Source organism: Lissotriton helveticus, chromosome 4_1 (assembly GCF_964261635.1).
Source record: "Lissotriton helveticus chromosome 4_1, aLisHel1.1, whole genome shotgun sequence".
NCBI lineage: Eukaryota > Metazoa > Chordata > Amphibia > Caudata > Salamandridae > Lissotriton > Lissotriton helveticus.
The window spans coordinates 2,082,552,920-2,082,579,960 of record NC_136063.1 but is presented as its reverse complement, the minus strand read 5'-3'; positions in this window follow the sequence as shown (position 1 = coordinate 2,082,579,960).

Below are 27,041 nucleotides of genomic sequence, written 5' to 3'. Positions count from 1 at the left end.
GACCCCTCCACTTTTGTTTAAAATATTCCCCATTTTACATACCCAACCCCCTGCCCATTCAACATTTACTGTTAAAGTGTAGGTTTCCACATGTGAAAACTTCAGTAGAGAAAGGATAGGGTAGGAGAATATGTAGACCATGGCCTGTTGGTTAGGGAATAGCATCTTGGAGTACTTGAGTAGCAGTATTGTAGCATTGCTAAACATACTACAATGTGCAGTCTATAAATAGGTTCCTTGGTGTTTAACCATGTTCAGAATGTGTCCTAAATACATGTTGTCTGAATGCCATTTTTATTTAATATAAAGTGATCCTGCATGAAAATTCTATACATAGTAAACTCTACTCGTGCATTGAGGGTCTATCACATTCATCATCTGATGTTCATTCCAGAAATGTCACCTACAAATTCTAAAATTTGGGGAAGCATCTCAACAATTAGGCACCAGGCATCCTCAAAAGGGGCTAACCAGCAACGTGTGGACAGGTACTTCCAGGCCCAGGGTAGCATGGCCAAAACCATGAAGATCCAAACGTAAGCCAAGGATTTATCCCCAATCAAGTAGTACCAGATATAATATGTCCCAATAGCTCACACATAGGGCTAGGCTAAACACCCTTTATCATGTTTCTGGTAAGCAAATTCAAACATGAAGGCAATTTAAATGTCACATGAGAAAGAGCCGAACTACGGTGTATCAAGCTTGCACCTGATGGAGCGAGATAGAAAACAAAATTTTGTTTAAACTCGCAAAGTCACATTTCCATAACATGAATAAAATTATTAATGATTTGTGATATGTCGTGCTAATACAACTTAGATTAAACTTTACACGTGGGGGGACTAACATGTGTGCTCATAAACGTGCATAAATGTTGCATCTTTTTGTTCGTACAAAATAATAAAATAATTTATTGTTTTCGTTTTTGTCATTACTAATTGCTGCAAACTTAAAAGAAGCATGTGCTTGTTTTGCTTTTCTTTGTCTGTGTGATGTCATTTCTACTATTCTAGGTGCATATGGGTCTCATGGAAAAACGGAGACTGGTAAATATAAACGCTGCTTTATTTGTTTGCAATGGCTAGGTAACATTTTGATTAATCGGGTGGGTTAATTAATTAGTAAACCATGGGGTGGATACAGAATCTACTTTATTTCTTACATTAATACTTTTCTTGTGTTTGTTTTATACTAGAAAACATAAGTTGCCTGCTTTTGGGCCTAGTCATTTGAACCGCTGAAAAAGAGCTGACATATAATTCTGCAGAAAGTCACGAGACGCCCATTCTGAATTAAAACGTTTATTGAAGCTGCATTCACAAAGCAAAAACTGATGAGCTGACATCATTCTGTCGGACATGGCCAAGGTCGAAAGTGAACATTTTGTCAGTCCTTAACTTGGCATCCGCGGAAGCTGTATTGAAAGTCTATGGACGCTGCGAGAATGACTTAATACATTTGTTGCAACATGAGGAAGCTTCTGGCTTCACGTGGAAGGAACAATGGTCTCTAAGAAATGTGATTTAATGGAAGTTTTGAAAAGTGGGTGACATGTCACTTGTCACTCTCAGCCAATGGGACGTCGAAGATTTCTGAAAACTTTCCTTTGCGTAGTTTAGTTAGCGTAGAAAGGTATAAAAAGTCATGCCCTTAGGGATGGGCTGGCTGCTGCTTTCTGACTTTCCGATGAGGGTGATGTGCTGTTGGACTTTGCGTGGAGCACGTAAGAATCCTCAAAGAACTTTACTTTAATTTCTATCTATTTAGCTTAGTTAGGGAATTAGGTTTTAGAAATACTAAACTTTATATATTTTCTTTAAAATTGTTTCAATTGCTTAAATAGTAATTTTCTCATATATCATTATAATCATGCTTGCATTATTGCTAATAAATTTCATTTATAAAACTTTCAACTTATATACCATAATTTAGTAAATAAAATCTTACTTTTGACAAACAAGCTGGTCTTGGTTATTCAGAAGTGTAGGTTACTATTAGCTAGATCACGTCGCCTATGGTGGTCATTTAAATGGTTGGGTTTTATTCTAATGACAATATTCTTTATGCAAATGTATAAATATGTATATAGTTTGTAGATAATGTGTATATAGATTTATTCTGACCACCTGATTCAGTAGGCCCAAAATATATCAGGTTTATAAATGGGTCCATATTTAGTTTAGAATTTTGTTTATAGGTTATGAAGTTGGGTAGCGTAGTTTATGATATATTTTCTATAGCCCGCTGGATCAATTCTCTGGTAGCAGAAATTGATGGTTGCTAAGGGGTAACCAAGGTAATATGTTGGTTGCTAAGGGTTACTAAGGTGTTATGGTATGGAAATAGGATCGATGTTTTAACACATGTTGAGTCTGTTTTTCGTGCCTATCTGTAAGCTATACCGGTATAGATTGTGTGGCGAGAAATTAGTCACGCAAGCCATCTGTTCTGTTTGTAGTGATATCGCCGAGTATCACAAGAGGTATCGCCGTGTACCATAGTGTTGTCGCCGAGCAACACAGTTTTAGGGCTAGGTCTGAATCTTGTATAGTGAGGGTTTTCTAAGAAATCAAAGCAGCATGAGAATAGGGACAAAGCGCCTTCCATAAAACTCACTGTGATGAGAGTATTAGTTATATCCGAGCTAGAGTGAAGGGTAAAATTAACGTCGGTGCATGATTATCTATAAACAGGTTAGAGTCCTGTACGGGTACATGTTTCATATCTATAAACAGGTGAGAGCCCTGTACGGATAACGTCGTTATTTTGCTAACGGTGCATGATTTCTATAAACAGGTGAGAGTCCTGTACAGATTTCATGTGTGTTCGAAATTAGGGAATTTTCCGTGTAAAAGTGCGAGTTTGAATTGTATTTTATGTTCAAGCGGAACTCTTAGAACTTTCACTTCGCGGTGGGTTCAGAGCAAAGCGAGTTCATAATTATACGTGTTAGAAGGGTGGGGTAAGGTTACTCTACTGACAATTGAATATTATCCTTAGTGTGAATAGCGCCGTCTATTCCGAAGTGTGGATACTTGAATGTATGTAAACTATCCTAAATAGTGAAACGAACAGATGTTGTCTTTATAGTCATTGTTAAGAATTAATTTACACTGAAAAGTGTCCTTAAAATGGCGCTGTGAAAAGATTTTGTGAAAGAGGGGTAAGCGCCAGGAGTGAGAAGCGAGAAACCGCAGCTGCTGTGTACGTCACAGAGCCGCGCTGGGATTGGGTGACCTACGTCACAAGCTGTATTCTGATTGGCTCTTGAGTCTCTGACGGCCTGTGAGCTGATTGGTAGTTCGGAAAAACTCTAAATTTATTGGTTGAGCAGAAAAGTGACATAGCTCAACTGTCATTGGCTTGTTGGTGTGTTTCGCGCACGGATTGGTTGTTTGCGGAACATCCCGGAAATATTTTACGAACGATTTTGTGAATTAAATTTAACTTTTAAAAATGAGTTATCATTTTAAACATGTTGAGAAAAAGACAACATTATTTCAGAAATTCAAAAATTTATTTTCACCTGACAAGAAAATTGAAACGCGAGGTGGTAAACTACTTCATAAGTATAAAACACCTGCAGCGTACATGGAAGGTGAATACGGATATCATACTGTCTTATGGTTCGACAGTTGGAAACGCTATACTAAAAACGACGGTGTTTTAGCTTGGCCTGATGATGGTTCATTTAATGTAAGAGTTTTAAGAAACTTACGAGAGAAAATGAATGCTCTTGTTCCAAAACCGAGACCAACTCAATTTGAAGCTTTAGTTGAGTGGGAAGACGAGATGTATCAGTTACAAAGAGAAGCTAGTGGAATTAAAAGACCTTCTAAAAATCCATCTTGGAAAAGAGAGACTCATGAAGATAGATTGCGAATGTGGAGACAGGGAAACATGAGTGAAGGATTGTATTTAATTCATGAAATGGTAATGGGTTCTCCTACAGGGAAATCTATGGAAAGTGAATCTGAGGATGCAGTTATGGAAGAAATATATACAACTACTAGAAAGAATCAGCCTAATCAGCCTTTGAGACCTCCTAGATCATGGTCTACTCCGGTGGTTTCTACTGAAACTTCACCAAGTGCACCTCCAATTAGTGAAGCTCCTAAACTTTATCCAAATAATTGTGAAATCACTGAAACTCCTAGAAGATCAGAATTCGAGAATGCTCGAAATGAAGGTAGACATTTTACAATGACTCCAAGAGCAAGGGAACCTCCAAAAGATTATGCAAGAGAGACAAGAAACGTTGAAGATGTTGATTATAATGAATATTTAAGATCTAAAGAAGAATTAATTAAAAGAATGACAAAAGGCATGGAAGCTGTCACAGTTCCAGTAACAATTGGTCCTGTTCAGCCTGTATTTGATCAAAAGAATACAAACAAAAATGGATTAACTATTCCTTTAAATACAGAAATTCAAAAGGCTGCTGAAAAATTTTATTCAGATTTAACGGAATTAAACACTTCTAAATCAAGAATGCCTGATTTAACTTTTAATGAGGATTTATCTCCAAAAACACCAATGGGTGCTATGTCAGATATAGGGAGTCCTGAAGTCAGGGTAACCACACCAAAACTTGATGTGGCCAAATTAAAAGCGAATATCGAAGAATTAATAATTGGAACAATTGGCCCAGATAGTTTAAATTACTATCGGGATGATGAATTACTATTCATTTGCAAAAGCATTCAGTGGAAAACGAAAAATAAATATGATCAATTAGAAGATCTAGCTGCAGAACTTGAAATCGATGTGAGTAAACAAAAGAATTTTGCAAAGCATTACAGATTAGACTTTTCAGAAAGTGACATTGAGAGTTTGAACTCAATGGGAAGAATAGTTCACATTAAAGATTTGATTGTCTATATCAAAAAGCTAGGAGAACTGAATAAATGGAGAGTAAAATGGACGAAAAAGAAGGAAGATGAAAGATTGGATAAATTGTCAAAACAATTTCCAATGAGAGAAGTTGCAGGTGGAGGATATGTTCATATCCCGTGGTCGAGACAGGACATTCTGTTATTTACAAATGACTTTCCAAAATTGAGGGAAAAACCAGTCGAGTGGTACAGGCAAGTTGATAGATTTATCAAAGTGTCAAAAGTTCTGTGGATTGATTTAGATGGATTTTTTGACATTGTTGTTCCATCTGATCTTTGGACAGAATGCAAAATATCGATTAGTTGGCCAAAAACAGAACCTGAGCGAATTAAAGAAACAGGTGCTCCAAATCCACTTGTAATGGATTTTTATGAGAAAGTAATTGTTTGGATGAAAAACAAAATTCCACCCAAAGAAGTTGATTGGGTTAAAATAGAAAGAACAGAACAGGAAACAAAAGAATCAGTTCATTCTTTTTATGAAAGACTATTGTTAATCTTTAAACAATACAGTGGTTATGAAAAATTAGATGAAAAAGACATGAGTCATTTTATCTATAGATTTGTTTATGGACTAAAACCTGAAATTGGAGAAATGATCAGAACTAATATTGTCGGATGGCAATCACTATCTGTAGATGATATTCTAAGAAAAGCAAAATATTGTAGCGATGAAATAGAAGTAAAACAGAAGAAGTTGAAGGAGAAAGCCATGTGGGCTCAGGTAAAGGTGGCTGAGCAACAGATTGCCAGCATGGGTAATAAGAACACTAATTTTGTTCAAACTGGAAATACAAACCAGATACAAGGAAAGTTTAAAGGTAATAATTTCCCAAAGAAATTTAGCCCAAAGATAGAAGAGCTGAAACAAAGATTACCTTGTTTTAATTGTGGCGAAATTGGACATTGGAGGGACGAGTGTCCTCATCCTCCTAAAAACTTAAAGAATCCCTTATTGAATCCACAGATGCAGAATGGTGTTAACCTGCAGCAACAGCTACAGATGCAACAAGGGTTAAACGAATTTAATATTCAGCGACAGTTACAGCAACAGCAACAACAACAGGTGAATAATCGTCAAGACCAATTGCCACAACCACCTTTTCCGAATTGTGGGGGAGTTCAAAAATATAATCCAAACGTGGGATTTCAGGGAAGTGAACAGGTAATAAAACCACAAAAACAGCAAAAGCAGCAAAGGGTTCAAATGCAAAATGCTTCACAACAATTTTTATTAGCAGAAAGTCAAGACAGTGATTCTGATGATTATTGCTGACGGTGCCCGAGAGAGGAGGAAGAGTGTGTTGTTGGAGCCACTCTTGAGGTTGACCAGTCTGGTCCTTATGTAAACGGAAAAGTTAATGATGTAGACATCACTTTTCTAGTGGACACTGGTGCTACCCGTTCTACTGTTAGATCAGTGGAAATTGAAAACCTACCTCTCTCTGGGGATACCATCCAAGTTGTGGGAGTAAGTAATCAGCAAATTAAAACAGACTTAACTGATCCAGTACCAGTTGAAATTGGAAATTACAGAGACAAACACAGATTCGTGGTTTGTAATAGTAGTCCAGTAAATCTATTAGGCAGAGACATCCTATGTAAAATGAATTGCAGAATATATTGTTCTCCGGATGGAGTTGAGTTACAAACAATGGAGGAAGATGGTTTATACAGGATGACAATGATGATGATGGAAGCAGAAGAAACAAAATTGTTTCCTGCATTTGAAGAAAAGGATTTACCTGAAGAACTAAAAGAAACAGTGAAATCTGAAATATGGGATTTTACTGGGAATGAAATGGGTCTAATGAAAAACGTAGATCCTGTAAAAATTGCATTGAAACAGGGAATAGAATTTCCAAACACTCCACAATATAAAATGAAAACAGAAACAATTGAAGGTATTACACCTATAATTGAAAAATTAATCAAGCAAGGTGTATTAAAGGAAATGAAGAGTAGCTCTTGTAATTCACCAATTATGGGAGTTAAAAAGTCTAACGGAACATTTAGGATCGTACAAGATTTGAGAAAGGTTAATCAAATTGTCATTCCATGTTGTCCTGTGGTTCCAAATCCAGCAGTAATTCTATTTCAGATTCCACATGATGCTGAATGGTACACAGTCATTGACCTTTGCAATGCATTCTTTACTGTTCCCTTACATCCAGACAGTTATGAAATCTTTGCTTTCAGATTCCAAGGTAAGACCCTTGGATGGACAAGAATCCCTCAGGGCTATACAGAAAGTCCTTCAATCTTTAATGAATTGTTAAAAAGATCATTAGAAGATTTAGAATTACCAGGTAGATCTACGTTGGTGCAGTATATTGATGATTTGTTAATAGCTGCAAAGACAAGAGAAAATTGTGTAACAGACACAATAATTCTGTTAAATCGCCTTGCAGAAGAAGGACATAAAGTGTCCCCAGCAAAACTACAGTTTTGCAAACAAGAAGTAAAATATCTAGGTCACAGAATTGCAAAAGGAAAAAGACAAGTAACAATAGAGAGAATAAAAATGATTCAAGCAATGTTACCGCCAAGAACACAAAGACAGGTCAGAATGTTCCTGGGAATGGTAGGTTACTGTCGACAATGGATAAGTGGATTTTCAGTAATTGCAAAACCACTACAAAGATTGACAAAGTCAGATGTAAAAGATCCAATTATTCTCAATGATGCTGAGATGGAATCTTTTGAGAACCTGAAAAAGAGCTTATGCCAAGCTCCTGCTTTAGGTATGCCAAATTATGAGAAAGATTTTGAACTGTATTGCAGTGAGAGAGAAGGATGTGCATTATCTGTATTAATACAGAGACATGGAAATTTAAAGAAACCTATTGCATACTTCTCTGCAGTTCTTGATCCAATTGCAAAAGCATTACCAGGTTGTTTGAAAGCAGTTGCAGCTACAAGTATCAGCCTCGAACAAAGTGAAGGAATCATTATGGGATTTCCTGTGAAAGTTTTTGTGCCTCATTCAGTTGAAATATTACTGACAAGAGGTAAGACTCAACATTTAACAAGTAGCAGATTGACAAAGTATGAGAAAATCATACTGGGAGCAGATAATGTTTCGATTTCAAGATGTTTGAATCTGAATCCTTCTACATTACTGCCTGATTCTGAAATTGTTGATGACATTGAGACAGAACATGAATGTTTAGATGTCATGGAATTCTGCACTAAACCAAGGAAAGACATCAAAGACAGACCTTTGTCTGAATCGGATTTTGTCTACTTTGTAGATGGCTCATGCTTAAGATCCGAAGGAGGTGTCTTAAAAGCTTCATACTCAGTTTGTACAGTTGTAGATGTCGAAGAAGCATCATGTCTTGAAGGAGTTCGTTCAGCACAAGTGGCTGAATTGATTGCTTTAATTCGTGCATGTGAAATATCAAAGGATATAAGAGTTACCATCATTACTGATAGTCAGTATGGGTACGGAGTTGTGCATGATTATGGACAACTCTGGTCACAGAGAGGATACATGACATCAACAGGATCACCAATTAAAAATGCAGTTTTCATTAGAAGATTAATTGAAGCAATACAATTGCCAAAAGAAATTGCCATCGTCAAATGTGCAGCGCACACTAGAGGAACTGATTATATTTCCAAGGGAAATGCCTTCGCAGATGAAACAGCAAAGTACTGCGCAAGGAAAAATTATTCATACAATCGGGAGAGGAGTAAAGAAACTGATTCAAATTCATTAATGCTAACAAATGTTGTAGAAACATGGCATGAGATTAGAGATTTACAAAACGAAACAGATGATGAAGAAAAAGACCAATGGTTAAGATCAGATTGTAGACCACGTGAAGAAGATGGAGTGTGGGTTTACAAAGATGGCAGAGTAGTCTTACCAAATTGCTTGATTGCTGACATGGCCAGATTATATCATGGTCCTGCACATCTAGGAAGAGATTCTATGGTCAGACTTTTTAGAGAAACATGGTTCAATACTAAATTTAGAACCATTGCTGAATCTTTTTGTCAAAGGTGTTTGTCATGCCAACAAATGAATCCAAACAGAAAATCACTGGTGGGGACAGGAATAATTGGTCGAGAGGGTGGTCCATTTACCAGGTTACAAATGGATTTCATTGAAATGCCCTTACACAACTGTTTGAAATATGTACTTGTAATTGTATGCTTATTCTCAAGATGGGTAGAGGCTTTCCCTACACGACATTGTGATTCAATTACAGTAGCAAAACTATTGCTCAGAGAAATCATCCCAAGGTACGGTTTTCCAGTCACTATTGAGAGTGATGGAGGAAGCCATTTTGATAACAAACTGATGAAGTTAATTTGTGAAGCTTTGAGCATTGAGCAGAAAATACACTGTGCATACAGACCAGAGGCATCAGGTGTAGTTGAACAAATAAATGGAACAATCAAAAACAGAATTGGAAAAATGTGTCTTGAAACAGGTATTAAGTGGACTGATGCTCTTCCACTTGTTTTGATGTCATTAAGAAGTACACCAGATAAAAAGACAGGTTTGAGTCCTCATGAAATTTTAATGGGAAGAGTTATGAGGCAAGCTTTTGTACCTGTAGGTAAACTGTTGAGCATAAATGACAGTGCAATTTTGGATTACTGTAAAAGGTTATCTGATATGGTAACTTCTGTGTCTAATCAGGTGGGAACTGAAGCTCAATCAAATGAAAAAGTTTTGACTCATGATCTGAGACCTGGCGATTGGGTCAGAACGAAAGTACATCGGAGAAGGAATTGTCTAGCTCCTAGATGGCAGAAACCTAGGCAGATAATCTTGATCACTACTAATGCTGTAAAGTGCAGAGGATTGAAACGCTGGATTCATCCAAGTCATACTATTCCAGTACCAACTCCTGAGAGTTCTGATGTTGAAAGTGATACCACAGATGATTCTGATTCTGAAGCAGAAGACAGAACAGAAGGTGAAGTAATTCCAGATTCTGAAGATCGACAAGAAAGTCGACATCTGGAAACTGTGCCAGTGAATGGAAATCTGACAAGAAAAGACTTAGAAATAATTGAAATAGATTCTGAAGGTGAAGAGAATCTGTTAAAAGGAAAGATAACTGAGGATTCGGTTGTCTCTATTGAAGACAAAGAAGCTGAACCAAAAGAAGTTTCAGACCAGGAGAGTATCGAAAGGCAGAGAACAAACTCTGAAGTAAGGAACAAAAATCCGAAATCTGGGAAGTTAGAGGTAATTGAGGAAGAGGAGGAGAACGAATTACCGAGTACCAGTGATGGAAGACAAAGTGAAGTTCCTGAAGGAGTGAAATTGTCGAATAGAGAAGTTCCTGAGTCAATTGAAATTTCAGACTACGAAACTGAAGAAAGTGACGTGGAAGGTGGAAGTGAAAACAGAAAGAAAAGGACTTGGAAGTCAGAATCAAACAATTCTGAACCAAAGAAGAAGTACGTGAGAAAAGCAGACTACTGGCCAGGTGGAAGATTGAGAGTAAGATTGATCAAAAAGCCAATAGAACAAGTAGAGGAAATAAGTAGTCAAAAGAGTCCAGGAAAAGAAGTTGGAGTTGGAAGAAAAATTGAAGTGATATCGAGAAAAGGGAAGAGAATAATAAGGCCAAACCAGAAATACAAGTCTCCTGAGTGGACTTACTTAGTAATTCCACCTGTTATTGACATATACGATAGTAGTGAAGAAGAAAACGAAATCCAAGAAATTAGTGACAATGATTGAAGTACAGAATTATTAAATTGGCAAAAGGCTGAAGAAAATCTGTTAGTTGACACAAGGTCGAAGAAAAACTGTTTAGTAGAAGAAAACTTATGTATGACATAAGGTCGAAGAAATCTTGTTTAGGGTTATAAAAGAAAAATATATTTTAAAAGGGGGGTGTATATAAATTTTAAAATTTATTTTTATTTTTGAGGCTAAAACTAACCTAAAAATGCCTTATGTTAAGGAGAGCACTTCAAAGTGTTCTGTTTTTAAAAGATGCTGTAAGATGACTCTGGTATGTCTGCTCATTTTAGTTCTGCTCTGGTTGGTACTAGCTGTGATTATCCCTTTAGAAATGAATAGAGAATTACACAAAGTTAACATAACAAGCAAAGCTCTGGTTAGCCAAACTAAACATAGTACATCTGCAAAAGTAATTGATCATCAGCCTAACATTCATCAAGATAAATCAATAGGAGATTTTTCAAGTAATACATTCACAAAACTATTGAGTGAATATGTAAAGGTAATGGATGCAAAAGACTGCTATGTCTGTGTTAAGTTACCTGCTTCTGTTTCTGAGGGAGTAACATATAATATGCTTCCTCTCACTTATGCTGTAACATGTAGTGTATTAACTAGTTTATTTTATCAAACTGGTCGTTTAGAATATTACTATTCAAATTATGATGAAATTTTTGCTAATGTTAAGATTGATAATGCTTTAAATAAGCATAAGAAAGCAAAACAAATGAGAGAATATTTCCTTGTTACTAACGAACTCACTTATGAGTATGCTTACAAGAATAATCTAACATGTAAATTAAGTGCTGAAGGAAAGAAATTTTTGAATATGGTTGAGGAGAGAAGAGCAATTTATAAGAGAAATGAATTAGTCAAGCAGACTAAGTCAGCCTTCTGGCAAAAAGAGGATGAGAAATTAAATGGAAAAATGCTTGAAAATATTGCAATTCACATAGACAAACCAGTTAGTGGAAAGCTTTGCATTAGAAGAGATAATACACTTTTTGATAATTATTTTGTAGGTGCGAGTAACTGTGAAGATACTTATCAGATTATGGGAGGTTGGGGATTTAAAGGTGGAAAAGATCCTATCTTTCCTGGGATTTATTTTGTTTGTGGTGACAAAGCCTACTACAACCTTCCAGACCATTGGTATGGAACTTGTTATGTGGGAATTGTTTTTCCTAAAGTGTTTCATGTTGACAGAGATTCAGAAGGATTGTTTAAAATTCATAATTATGTAAATAGAGCTAAAAGAGAAACTTTTACCGAAGTTCTGGGAGATATTTTTCAAGCTGTAATACCTTTTGTTGGTATAACCCTAAATGCTGGGAGAATCAGAAAATTGTCTACTATAGTTGATAGATTATCAACTGACACTGCTGATGGGTTTCAATTAGTGAATGTTGAAGTTATTGCAATTAGATCCATGGTAATTCAAGACCGCCTTGCTTTAGACATACTTCTAGCAAAAGAGGGAGGAGTCTGTGGCATTTTACATGTCCAACATTGCTGTACATATATACCTGATGAAAGTAAGAATATTGAAATGTATATCAAGAATATTACACAAATGCATTCAGAGATAATTCCTTTAGAAGAAGAAGATTTTACAGGGAAACTTTCAAAAAGGTTTCAAGCAATTAAAAACTGGTTTCATAATATCGGAAGTTCAATTCTTGGCAAGATTCTGGCACCTTTGATTATAATAGTATTCATTTTTATTTTGACCAAATTAGGTTGTTTGTTACATAAAAGAAAGAAACAGTTGAAAGAAAAGAAAAGAATCTATAAACTCAGAAAAGAAGAAGAAAGGGAGATCGAATTACAGGAGTTACATAGAGAGCGTCATGTTAATTGCAAAGATTATGCAGAAACAGACTTTTAGGTTTACTGATACAAATGAATTTGAATCGATTTCTTAAAAATTTAATTTACCAAAATTTTGAGTGCTGGTGTGGTGATTTGTTAATCACCAGATGAGGGAGTTGATGGAGCGAGATAGAAAACAAAATTTTGTTTAAACTCGCAAAGTCACATTTCCATAACATGAATAAAATTATTAATGATTTGTGATATGTCGTGCTAATACAACTTAGATTAAACTTTACACGTGGGGGGACTAACATGTGTGCTCATAAACGTGCATAAATGTTGCATCTTTTTGTTCGTACAAAATAATAAAATAATTTATTGTTTTCGTTTTTGTCATTACTAATTGCTGCAAACTTAAAAGAAGCATGTGCTTGTTTTGCTTTTCTTTGTCTGTGTGATGTCATTTCTACTATTCTAGGTGCATATGGGTCTCATGGAAAAACGGAGACTGGTAAATATAAACGCTGCTTTATTTGTTTGCAATGGCTAGGTAACATTTTGATTAATCGGGTGGGTTAATTAATTAGTAAACCATGGGGTGGATACAGAATCTACTTTATTTCTTACATTAATACTTTTCTTGTGTTTGTTTTATACTAGAAAACATAAGTTGCCTGCTTTTGGGCCTAGTCATTTGAACCGCTGAAAAAGAGCTGACATATAATTCTGCAGAAAGTCACGAGACGCCCATTCTGAATTAAAACGTTTATTGAAGCTGCATTCACAAAGCAAAAACTGATGAGCTGACATCATTCTGTCGGACATGGCCAAGGTCGAAAGTGAACATTTTGTCAGTCCTTAACTTGGCATCCGCGGAAGCTGTATTGAAAGTCTATGGACGCTGCGAGAATGACTTAATACATTTGTTGCAACATGAGGAAGCTTCTGGCTTCACGTGGAAGGAACAATGGTCTCTAAGAAATGTGATTTAATGGAAGTTTTGAAAAGTGGGTGACATGTCACTTGTCACTCTCAGCCAATGGGACGTCGAAGATTTCTGAAAACTTTCCTTTGCGTAGTTTAGTTAGCGTAGAAAGGTATACAAAGTCATGCCCTTAGGGATGGGCTGGCTGCTGCTTTCTGACTTTCCGATGAGGGTGATGTGCTGTTGGACTTTGCGTGGAGCACGTAAGAATCCTCAAAGAACTTTACTTTAATTTCTATCTATTTAGCTTAGTTAGGGAATTAGGTTTTAGAAATACTAAACTTTATATATTTTCTTTAAAATTGTTTCAATTGCTTAAATAGTAATTTTCTCATATATCATTATAATCATGCTTGCATTATTGCTAATAAATTTCATTTATAAAACTTTCAACTTATATACCATAATTTAGTAAATAAAATCTTACTTTTGACAAACAAGCTGGTCTTGGTTATTCAGAAGTGTAGGTTACTATTAGCTAGATCACGTCGCCTATGGTGGTCATTTAAATGGTTGGGTTTTATTCTAATGACAATATTCTTTATGCAAATGTATAAATATGTATATAGTTTGTAGATAATGTGTATATAGATTTATTCTGACCACCTGATTCAGTAGGCCCAAAATATATCAGGTTTATAAATGGGTCCATATTTAGTTTAGAATTTTGTTTATAGGTTATGAAGTTGGGTAGCGTAGTTTATGATATATTTTCTATAGCCCGCTGGATCACGTTTTTTTTTATTATTATTTATTTATTATTATTATTATCTGATCACGCTTACTTCTGCAGAGCTTAAAGTCCCATGCACAAGTCCTCCAGCACCCACCGTTGTTCAGTGCCCTGTAAACCAGATCCTTGATCAGCAAAGCAAATGGAGATGTAACAGGTAAAGAAGTCCATTCAAGTGTATTATAACAAATTCTTTATTATTCCATCATCTTTTCTTGTTTTATACATACTGTCCAGCCAACAGAGTCGCACCAAGAACATGGTTTACTACAAGCTCCCTGTCTCCAGGGAGCTTGCAATGGAGGCAGACCTCTGAGTTAGTCCCAGAGTGCTGTCTGGGAAGGTGCCCGGGAGTGATCCTGCGGAGGGTGGTTCAGGTTCCCCCCAACAGATTAGGTCCCAGTATAGCATGGGGGAAAGAGTTCCCATGAACCTTCTATGAATGGCATGAGGTTGTGGTGAGAGGAGGCCCAGGGTGCTCCATTTCCAAGTCTGGTGCTTTGATTGCTCCTAGTTGTGGCACAAGAAAGGGAATCTGGTATGTACCAAGAGACTGGAGAGAGCTCCACATTGTAAGGAGAGTTGGGAAGCACAGCCCTGAAAGCTTAGTTTTCTGGGGTTACCGTGCCACATTGGAGGATGCTGAGGCCTAGATAAAGGGGCAGGGGAGAAAGGACTCAACCTTGTCACCTGTTCACCTAAGAGTACAGAGCCTGGGATGAAGAACCAGTCTTAGAGAAACACCCACAACATGGCTGGAGGTAGAGTGGAAGTAGAGAGCCTAACACCCTGGAAAATTGCCCCCCTACTTTGAGAAGGTTAGAGTACCCTCATTCATCAAAACATTGAGGATCAAAGCAGAAACCTTGCTCTTCAACCAGTGAGCAACATCAGCCTGTTGTCCAAAAGAAACAACTCATTATCTAGGCACATGTTTAAGAATACATTACAAAAATAAGTCATCTGGGGCCAGATGTAGGAGCCCTAATACCGGTCGGTAATGGCTGAATTCGGCCGTTACCGACCGGTATTTGGGTTTTCAGATGTAGGGGCCATTATTTTACAGAATCGGTAAATTTACCGAATCGGTAAATTTACCGATTCTGTAAAATACAGAATCGGTAATTTTACCGATTCGGTAAATCCAAATGTAGGTGACACTCCTGAGAGTGCCACAAGCCCTTAAGAGTCGGTATTTTACCACACAATCCTATTGTGTGGTAAAATACCGAATCCAGGTGTGCATGCACATCTGTGCATGCACACTGTGCACTGTGACACACAGACATGCCCTTAGGGCATGCATGTGTGCCACATGTCACACATGCCTTTACTTGGGGTGCAAGAGGGTGTCAAAGTGACACCCCTGCACCCTTACAACATTCGGTATTTACCGATTCGGTAAATACCGAATCGGTATTTCCCATTGATTCCTATGGGCTGTGAAGCTGTGAAGCCCATAGGAATCAATGGGAAATACCGATTCGGTATTTACCAAATCAGAAAATACCGAATGTTACCGATTCGGTAATTCAATTTTAAAAATTAGCTACAGCTCCCTACTTTATATTTACCGATTCATAAATACCCAATCGCTAAAATTTGGTATTTATGAGTCTGTAAATTGAAGTTACCTACATCTGGCCCCTGGTTTCTTAGACCTAGGTTTGAAATAAACAGAACCTTTGGAAGGAGAATGAACCTTGTGATTGTTAAATTTAATATTGGGTATTTGTTAAGAAAAGGACAATGAACCTCACCACTGCCAGTAGCTTGCTTTATTGTTAGGTTCCTCTTTACGATAATCCAGTTACCAGTACTTGGGTGCTTTCTGGGGGCTTACATTGTTTTTTTTTTTAAAGGGTGGGTGATAATTCACAACCAGTGAGTAACGTTTTTACGCTGTTGGTCAAGGATCAACAAAGTGGAACTATAATGTAATAAAATTACCAACAGAATGGTTAATAATACTTTAATTTTCACTTTGATTAGTTAAAATCACAATCCATGGGGGATCAACTAATGTAAACTCCCTGGCGTAGTCTATATGTTTCAGCCTGCAATTAAGCCTTATGTAGATCCCAGCCACCCATCAGGACAGATGGCAGTTGTGTCCATGCACTGCAATCACTGTCCAAGTTTAACATTCAGTGGGAAAAAGAGAGAAAGGGATTGGACACATAATTGTTATATATGTGTGTAAATATGATATTTTAAAATATTTAGTTAATTATCACTGAAGTCTTATCGTTGATTACTAGCACTCCTTTGCATGTATCATCACTCTTTATATGCACACTAGCAGCCCGTCCCGACCTTGTCTGGGAGCTTTCAGGCTTCCCCCTACCCCCGCCTGCCCCGACATTGCCCAGCAGCCCGTGCCCCTGCCTGTCAATCCCCGTCCCCGTCCCCCACCTTCCCCGACCCCCGCCTGCCCCGACATTGCCTTTTGGCCATTTTTGCCTGCAGCACCTGCCCCCGCCCGTCCCGTCCCCCGCCTGGCCCGACCCTCGCGTGGCCTGAGTCAATCCCCATCCCCATCCCCCAGCTTCCCCGACCCCCGCCTGCCCCGACATTGCCTTTTGGCCTTTCCCCGCCTGGCCCGACACCCGCCTGCTTACCTTTTCCGCCGCTCCTGAGTTCACAGCTCCTCACCGCTTGTCCACCGTCGCTCCTCCCCCACGCCATGTCTGCCTCTCCGTGCTGCTATTCATGTGACCGCTCCTCCCCCGCGCCATGGCCGGAGCTCCTCTGACGCCGCTCTGACGCCACTCCTCGACGTGAGCACGCACGTCGCGGCCGGCGCTACTTTGGGGGGACTACTTTTTTTTAAATATACATTTTTTAAATAAGGTTTATTTTTAAACTTTATATAGCCTATAACCATCTACACACCCTGACAATTTCTACGGTGTATCGGGTGTGTAGATTGGCGCAGTGGTTCCGGAGTTTACCCGCCTCAAAGCCTGAAACTTTCTCCTTTATTATAGTAGTATAGATTACGCTCAACTACACACTGGGACATAGCCAAGCAACATGGCTGATTAAACAGGGATTCCATGCCTGTATTATTATCTGACAATATCCTGTAGTGCTCGCTGAGAATAATCTGTCCAACCCACCCCCACCCCCACCCACCGGTGAGAGCGCAGCACTACCCAACATAGCATAACTGCAAATGGGACAAAATAAAGCTGTGGACACTCAATAGTACAGCTTGGAACCTCAACATTGCAAAGACCGTACGGCCAGAGAAAGGTTCTAGTATGGTATTCCTAAAGGACTCTGATACATTTGGAATCATATTGGAGGCAATAGCAACCACACACAAGGCACTGGATTGAAAAATTGACATAGTGGCACTGAACCGTAGTCTACTGAGAACAAACCAGTGGAAGATGTCAGAGCTTTGTCCGGGGCCACACCTAGAAACTTGAATTCGATGCTGCCAAGTATTGGAAGAATCCCAACCACCTCAAAATTCAAGAAGGAAGCTAAGATTTTTCTAATGAGCAATTTTCTTCCATAACCTTTTCAGAGCAAAGACCGAACATCGGATTAGCTTTATTCAGTAGTTCTCTATGAGGGCATACCATGCTAGCCTTGCAAGACTTCATAAACTTAACTTAATTGACTTTGTACCCCCTCTCTTGGAGAGTCTGATCACAGATCTTCCTAGACTTTTGCCCAATTGTAATTGTTTATGGTGTTTAGGCTATTGCAAAATGTGTACCTCATTGTAACCTTAGAGGGCAAAGGTTTGTGTATTCACATTTGCTCTGTTCCTTCTTTGGTTTGTATTATCTCTCCCAGGTGTTAGTTATGATTGTTTGCTCTTATTCTATTGAAAGGTCAATATCTCAGTGAAGCACTTTGATACCCTAATGGGTCACATTTGCACTCTATAAAACACTAAACAAATAAATAGAGGATGACAGAGCGAGAATCCGTGCTAACATACACTAGACCAATAGTGCTTGAAATGCAGAGACAATTTGCAAAGTTACAAGTCCAAATAAGAATACTGAAAACCAGAGCAGAAGACTCTGAAGCCTGTTCCGGGAACAACAATGGCAGGATAGTATGGATTGTTGAGGATCAAAAGGAGAGAGAGGAACTAGAGTAGCATTTCATTTCCCCGAGGGATATGTAGTAAGCAAGAAGAGCCAGCTACCTTGATAGTGTATATGTTGTATGTGTCTAGTTGAGGAAAAACTAATTGGTTTTTATGAAAGCTCTCACCCACCAACCTAGTTGGTGGCATGCTTCATCATCAGGCCCCACACGAAGCACCGAGTGTGCTCAGGTGTGCTACGACGCCTCGTTATAGCGTAGCAGGTTTTGTTAAGTGAGTGTGTAGTGAAAGTGTTTTGAGTGAGATTAAATAGCTGTCCTAGAGGTCAGACGAGGTACGTTTATTAGTGGGCCCTAGCCAGAGTTAAAAAACAAGGCTCTGGGATGTGGTTGGATAGACTTATGGTCTCCCTCGTCTAGTGTGGTCAACAATGTTCAGCCAGGCCTTTTTATAAAACTGGCTTTCGTCAGGACCAATGTGATGGGGTGAAATAAGGGACTTACGTGTTGTCAGTACCTTTATGTGAAGCACATGCTAAGGTGATCTATTTGTGAGAGGAGGTTTTCCTCTCAGTTTGTACTTCCTAACTTCAAAAGGGAAAACTCCATGAGTCTCCGGCCGAGATTCAGGACTTTTATGCACTTTGGCGAAGTCTCATGGTCCTCTGGAACAACTGTCGTGTCCGGCCAGGAGCTCCGTTGATGGGACCTTTAGGACAGCTTTTTAACCTCACTCAAAACACTTTTACTACACACTCACAAGTGCAAAGGCTGATTCCAACCAGAGTGAGGCAGAAATGGTCACAAAGATCACTCACATGATGGTGGCTGATCTGCGTTCATGTGAATGGACGAGCTGGTCCAGTAAGGCAGAGGAGAAAACGTTGCATGCATTGCTAGGGATGACACTTTTCCCAGCCAGCTGTTGTTGGTGTTATTGTGCTGTAGAGTGCTCAGGTAGTGAAGTCATGAACATGCAATATGGGTCCCAGGGTGTAGGACAAAGTAACATTTTTAGTTCTTTGACAAACGGTAGGTAAACAGGAGCACTTTGAGACTAAACATCAATGGAACCTCTTAGCAGTGCATTTCAAAAGAACATGAGTGGATGCTGAGTGACTTAAGAATACTTGGTTTTGTTGACAATGGCAGGCTCTCATCTAGTGCCAAACAGTTGTTTTACATTCTCTTTATGGGTTGAAATTGGTGCATCACAGTTCTGTGCCTTTGAATAAGGATCAGAATTTTGGATGTGAGGCATTTTTAGAATGCACAGAAAGGGCATCAGAGCTAAAACTGAGTGTAGCAATCAGGCGCAGGAAGGTGACTGCTCTACATCACCACTAGGTTATGCCTGTCACATAATTTTGGTAACCAATACACAATATCTACTGGAACCCACAGGGTTTGTATAATCCAACTAACCAATATAAATTGGAAAGCTACCTTTGGAGATAGGGTATTAACATTGCATGTCTGTAGAAACCACACTGGAAAGAAGAAGAGGGGGCAAAGCAGAAGAAAAAGTGCAGATCCAGTGTTAGAACTTGGGGTCTCTAGTTGGCTGAGGAAGGTACCTTAGACCAAATAGGGACCCTTGCTTCCACGTCAGAGTAAGGAAGATACACATACACTCGGTAGCTTGACTCAAGCAGACAGGCTTATTTTCAAAGGCAATGCGTAAAGTATTTGCACTAACACTTACAGTAATATAATGATGACATCACAAATGGACTCCATGACCGGTTTAGAAAAATAAAGATTTACAAGTCCCTTTTGTGCCACTTTTCCCATGTCAAAAATGACTCAAAAGTGACGCAAGAGCCTTGTCAATCTGCCCCAAAGTATCTTTACTAAACTTTAGCAAGACCCAAAACGGTAAAAATATTTCATATAAATAAGGTTATTTGGTTGAAAAGGTTCTTCTACAAAAGTTCATTACAGATCATGATTACGTAGTAACCACTGGTAGCTACCCTGGGGCTACCCCTGCGTCAACAACACACACGGGTCCAAAGTTCAACACAGCCTTCGGGACTCACAGCAGCTGGGCCAGAGTCACACGGACCCTCGGCAACAGTACCTTGGACAAAGGTGGTGATGGCGATGCGCGCCGTCATAGGAGAGCGGTGTCGTCTCCAGCCAATGTTGACGTTGGCAGTTTTCTTGAGAACAGAAAGTGGATTCTGCTCCTCTCGTGCTTGTACAGCTCCTCGTGACATAAAGGCCTTACTCTCAGCTTCAGGCACTCTTCACGACTAGAACTCTCAGCAAGGACGTTCGGGGGTGGTGGCAATGAAGTCCTTTTGGGCCTGGGACTTCGTAACAGGAGATCAGCTCTACTCTGGTCCTTGAAGACGTTTTTGCCTTCAGCCGGACACTGCACTTCAGCAAAGTCCGTCTTCAAGTAGGGGGACACAACTCACAGCTGAGTCCTTTCTTCCACTCCTGAATGGCAACAACAAACTGCAGGTGAACTCCAGACACACAGCAAGGTCAGATTTCTCCTGAGTCTCTTCAGCTGTTCCTCTTCAGCAGGGATTTCCCTCGATCGCGAAGGTAGTCAATTCAGACTTGTCTAATTCTCTGGGGTTTTGGTTGGTGTACTTATAACCCATAAAGGCTTTGATCTCTTTGTGTGAGGGCTCTAGAGCCCAGTTTGAACCAGTTTGGGGTGCCCTCGACCAGGGCCCGTTGTCCTCTCTGTGCCAGGGTCCTCAGATGCACCGCAGGAAGTGGAGCCAGCTCGCGGGGAGGCAGTCCCAGCCCTATTGAGGTCCGGGCTCTACTCCACCCACCATTCTACGGTTTATCATCATGTTTACTTGTGACTTATTGATGTTATATTTATGGTGTTACTGTGGCAACTCAGTAAACAGTTGTGTCTCATTGTAGAGATACTTGGGTTATTGAAACTTCTTATAATGCATGGTCTGTAAGGATGTATTGAGAATCAATAATTAAGACAGACTTGTCATAACAATCATGTGCCTGGTTAGGTTTTGTTGATGTGGGGATCAAGTTGCCCAAATTCGTCACAGATGGGAGACCAATGGATAGATTCTCTACTCAAGTAATTACAATTTGTAACAATACACATACTGTGCTAACATAGTCAGGTTCAGAAAAGAAGGCATTATTGTCATAGAAATCCCTGTGCTTACTTGTAGTTTTTACCAGGTGGAACCTCGTAGTCCAGTTGCGATCACATCAAAGGGAAGTTCATGCTTTTACGTTTTTACAATTTATCCAAGCATTAGAATCTTAATTGAGTAATTAGTAAACAAGGCATCATTTGATTTTTGACCATCTGCCAAGTTGTATTTTTGTCTCAGTGGTCAGACACTAGCCCAGGGTATCACAATGGGGGCAGGAGGGAGGGGTTCATACCCCCGGTAAGAAAGCATTGAAATATGTTGGCCCTCTGCTGTAAACATTAACGATGCATCAGCCCACTGCTAACTAGCCCCATAACTTCAAAGTTTAATCCTTATTGAAGAGTAGCTAAATGGTACATCCACACTGGATCCTTTTGTAAGGACTGTGCTTTTTGCTCAGGTTTGGAATGTTTGCTGATTTAATCAGTTCCAGACCAGGGTAGGTCATATTCAGAATGTTCCTGGTCTTTAAAGTATGACACCATTTTAGTGGTTAAGTGGTCACATTTATTACTAGAGCAATATTCTATAATTCAATGTTTTCAAATCAAATCAAATCAAACAAAGCTTTATTCGAAATGTAAAAAAACAATTCATAAAAGCATGTGCAATACCATCACAGAAACGAAAAAGATGAATTTCAATTTAGAAATTATATAAAAAAGTCATAAATTAACAGCAGTACATAAATAAACACAAATACATCAATACATTTCATTTTTTTTTATAAGTAACGTGTGTTAAAATACAATTAAATCAATAAGTTGAATCAGCTAATCATTGAAGAGCGGGAGAGTAGGTTAAATTAATTGAGCTTGGAGATAAAGCGACCACTCGGTACAAGACCAGTTATGCCCATCCAGTGGTGTTTTGTTCTTTTTAGCAATGCGACAAGCCATATAATGTTCTAGGGTAGAATTCAGTTAAACTCCAGGTAGATATAGGCCCATCTCATATTTGTGGCTGCCAAGATTGAAGGTATGGGACGACAAGTTTATTCCTAAATTTAACAAGTACCAAATCGCCCGCAACATGTTTTGGGAGAGGTCCTAGCCAGCCCACCCTTCTAACGCTTAGTATGGTGCCATCAATGCTGGGTGGGAGAGGTCTGTTTTTAGATAGCCAGAACACTACCTTGTTTCTTAGATCCTGGTGGCTTTCGTGTTTCCCCTTTGGGAGTTCTGGTACTCCTGAGAGCACGCACACAATGGGAGCGGCCTCTGGTGGCAGATGTAGATGATTGGTGTTATGTGACATATTGTCATAATTGACCGCTATTCCCTTTTGAAATGACATTTCTTTATTCGGCCCATCTCTAGAGTAGGAACTCCGTAAAGTTGTGGCTGCCTTCGAGGGGTTTAAGTTTTTACTATGCAGGGTTACTGATTGATTACGGGTGGTCTTACTTTGTATGGTGGTATTGGGCATTTCTGTGGGGGCTGGGCGCTGTGGTTGAGAGGGGCCTGCCATAGTTCTTAAAAGTAGAGAATTAGCCTTAATTGCTTCCTCAATCCCCGTGAGCCTATCCCCTAAGCTAGTCATTTTATCAATCAACGGTGAAATTATTGACTTCATCATATTTTCAAACGAGGCCAGTAAAGAGGCATGGGTAGATACTTTCGATGTTACAGTACTGGGGGTGTTGGGCAGTGGGGAATTTGTATTTAGTTTTTGTTGCTTGGCCCGCCTCCCCGTTTGTTTGGCCCCATCTCTCTTCCTTTTAGTAGAGAACACCTGGGTAGCAACAGCGGGTTGTGAGTTTACTATTGGTCATGTTGCGAGGGGAGTACCCTGTAGGATTTGGGTAAGTTGAAGTGAACATCTAAACCTAGGTCTAGTCGTTGCTATAGGGGAAATAGGAGCACTAGTTTGCAGGTCTCCTGATTCCACAGGAGCATACGTGGATTTACACATCATATTTAGTTCTTCCAGTAATGATATAGCTGGGGTTGCATCGGCAGTCTGTGGAGGAGAACACATACTGGGGGAACTATCCATGGCTGGGGAACGCTCTATTCTCTCTAATTCACTGGCAATAGGGAGAATAGCACTCTTAATGTAATAATCCATCGTTCACCTAAGCAAATTACTCTGGGTGGAAGGTTTTCTAGTGCCCCCCTTACAAGTCATAGCAAACTAGCTTTTGGTAATAGACACTGAATCAGTATCAACTCCCCAATGAATAGTTCACCGGTTCCACTATGATGACGCTTGGGAGAGACCTGTATGGAAGTTGAGATAGTCAAAGGGTATCTGTACCTTAAATCCTTTCCCTTCTTTTCATAGTTCAGTTCCAAGGGGGGTGCCCCGACCCGGCCTCCTCTGGCCTACGATGGCCTTAGATGGTCCCGCCCTTGTCCCAGGCTTCTCCCGGCACCGACCCGCACGCGATCCCGCGACGCGGGGGGTAGCCTTGAATTTATGCGCCTCCTGGCAGCGGGTCAGAGCGGCTTTCTGCCGCAAAGGATGCTGGGGATTGTAGTTCCCCTGGGCCGGTCTCCCCAGACACTGCGGCCGAACTCAGATGTTCTAGCGCTGCGGCGGCAGCAGGAAACCCCAGCCAACAGTAACAGGCAGGCAGTGGTTCACCAAGTTCAACCCCAACTTCCCCCAACAATGAGCAGGGCTCCTGGGTGATGCGAGTATGTCCCCCGCTCCACCGGGAGTAGCCTTGAATGTATGCGCCTCCTGGCATGGGTCAGAGCGGCTTCCTGCCACAAAGGATGCTGGGGATTGTAGTTCCCCCGGGCCGGTCTCCCCAGACACTGCGGCCGAGCTCAGATGTTCTAGCGCTTCGGCGGCAGCAGGAGACCCCAGCCAACAGTAACATGCAGGCAGTGGTTCACCAAGTTCAACCCCAACTTCCTCCAACAATGAGCAGGGCTCCTGGGTGATGCAAGTATGTCCCCCGCTCCACCGGGGATAGTCTTGAATTTATGCGCCTCCTGGCGCGGGTCAGAGCGGCTTCCTGCCGCAAAGGACGCTGGGGATTGTAGTTCCCCCGGGCCGGTCTCCCTAGACACTGCGGCCGAGCTCAGATGTTCTAGCACTTCGGCAGCAGCAGAAGACCCCACCCAACAGTAACAGGCAGTCGGTGGTTCACCAAGTTCAACCCCAACTTCCCCCAACAATGAGCAGGGCTCCTGGGTGATGCGAGTATGTCCCCCACTCCACCGGGGGTAGCCTTGAATTTATGCGCCTCCTGGCGCGGGTCAGTGCGGCTTCCTGCCGCAAAGGATGCTGGGGATTGTAGTTCCCCCGGGCCGGTCTCCCCAGACACTGCGGCCGAGCTCAGATGTTCTAGCGTTTCGGCGGCAGCAGAAGACCCCAGCCAACAGTAACAGGCAGGCAGTGGTTCACCAAGTTCAACCCCAACTTCCCCCAACAATGAGCAGGGCTCCTGGGTAATGCGAGTATGTCCCCAGCTCCACCGGGGGTAGCCTTGAATTTATGCGCCTCCTGGCACGGGTCAGAGCGGCTTCCTGCCACAAAGGACGCTAGGGATTGTAGTTCCCCCGGGCCGGTCTCCCCAGACACTGCGGCCAAGCTCAGATGTTCTAGCACTTCGGCGGCAGCAGGAGACCCCGCCCAACAGTAACAGGCAGGCAGTGGTTCACCAAGTTCAACCCCAACTTCCCCCAACAATGAGCAGGGCTCCTGGGTGATGCGAGTATGTCCCCCACTCCACCAGGGGTAGCCTTGAATTTATGCACCTCCTGGCGCGGGTCAGAGCGGGTTCCTGCCGCAAAGGACGCTGGGGATTGTAGTTCCCCCGGGCCGGTCTCCCCAGACACTGCGGCCGAGCTCAGATGTTCTAGCGCTTCGGCGGCAGCAGGAGACCCCACCCAACAGTAACAGGCAGGCAGTGGTTCACCAAGTTCAACCCCAACTTCCCCCAACAATGAGTAGGGCTCCTGGGTGATGCGAGTATGTCCCCGCTCCACCGGGGATAGTCTTGAATTTATGCGCCTCCTGGCGCGGGTCAGAGCGGCTTCCTGCCGCAAAGGACGCTGGGGATTGTAGTTCCCCCGGGCCGGTCTCCCTAGACACTGCGGCCGAGCTCAGATGTTCTAGCGCTTCGGTGGCAGCAGGAGACCCCAGCCAACAGTAACAGGCAGGCAGTGGTTCACCAAGTTCAACCCCAACCTCCCCCAACAATGAGCAGGGCTCCTGGGTGATGCGAGTATGTCCCCCTTATTGGTGGTCATGCTTATCTAATCTACAGTTATGTGGTCATGTATTAAGGTAAACAATTAATTTACTGTTGCAAGTTGTTTGCTACATATATCTCCACAGGGTGGTGAGGGTTATGTAATCTTGTTTGTGGATCTGTAGGCTCCAGAGTTCTCACAAATGGTAGTGGCGTGTTACCCTTCTGAGATACCAAAATATGGTTTAGGTTGTGTGTTATTACAGCGGTTTGGGCCACATATGGAGCAGATGTTTCCCTGAAATTCTTCTGATATTTAAGCGGAACAGTGGGCACTCGTATCTTGCTTCCCCTATATTAAGAATGGCCCAATGTTTGTTAATGCACTTCTTGCACATGTTAGAAATTGAGGAAAATGTAGTCTCACCAGTCATTGTTTCAGCTTGTCCCTGTCTGGTTTCTAGTAGTGCATCTCTGCTTTTGCTCCTATTGTTCTTAGTATGATTGTTAGACATTTCTATGATTTTCATAGGATGGGTTGTTGCAGTTAGCTCAGAAGTTATTACAATAGCTTGTTCATCACATTTCTCCAATGTTTTCCTTCAGCTCTCTAAGTTCATCTGTGAGTTGTTGTCAGTAGCTTTTTGGTACACCTCACTCGTCAGTCTCCTTCTCTTTGCCTTTGCGATTAAGTTGAGAAAGGGTACCCCCTATTATTTTGTATGCATTACGACGTGGAGATGTAAATCCACTTAATTCATTCTATCCAGAACCTGGCTCAGTTTTTCTACACCCCATCTATATATCATTGGAAAATGATCACTGTAAAGTTTACACAAAATACTGTTATCAAGTAAGTGTTTGTTGTCTCACAGATGTAATTGATTTCAAAATTGTGGACAGAAAGGCACACAGCGCTTGGGGCAAATGTACTTCCCAAAGACTACCTGCTGTCTATTGTTATGTGTCCATTTCAAATTGAGAAACACTTTTTGTGTGGGCGTTTTTTGCTAAAGCTATGACAAAGAAGATGGGGGCTTGTTGTTGTCATTCAGATTTTCGTAGTAACTCTTTTTTGGTTTGTAGGCTGCCTTCCTGGGTGAAGTCGGCATACATGTTTTCTACACAAAGGGTTATTACTAAGTCTTCACTATTGGCTCAAATATGTCACGTAATTTATCAGGTTTAACAAGTTATTGTTTTCCCCTTGTACATGATGGCATTTTGAATGCAGCTGATCTTAACATAAGAAGACAATTGATTTTAGTGAGCAGGTGCGTCACCCTACCATCTTTTTTAAGCACAAATGTGAATAAGGTATATGCTACATGCTGGAACGTGAGGCCAAAAGAAAGATTTTATTGAAATTAAGGGAGAAATAGCGTGGTGGAGCACAATTTTGGCTACACCTTTATACGTTACAAATACATAACATGAATGTACACATAGCACGTTTCTCGCGTGGTCTAACAGCACTAAAATAAGTTTTGCACTTGACAATATTACTAA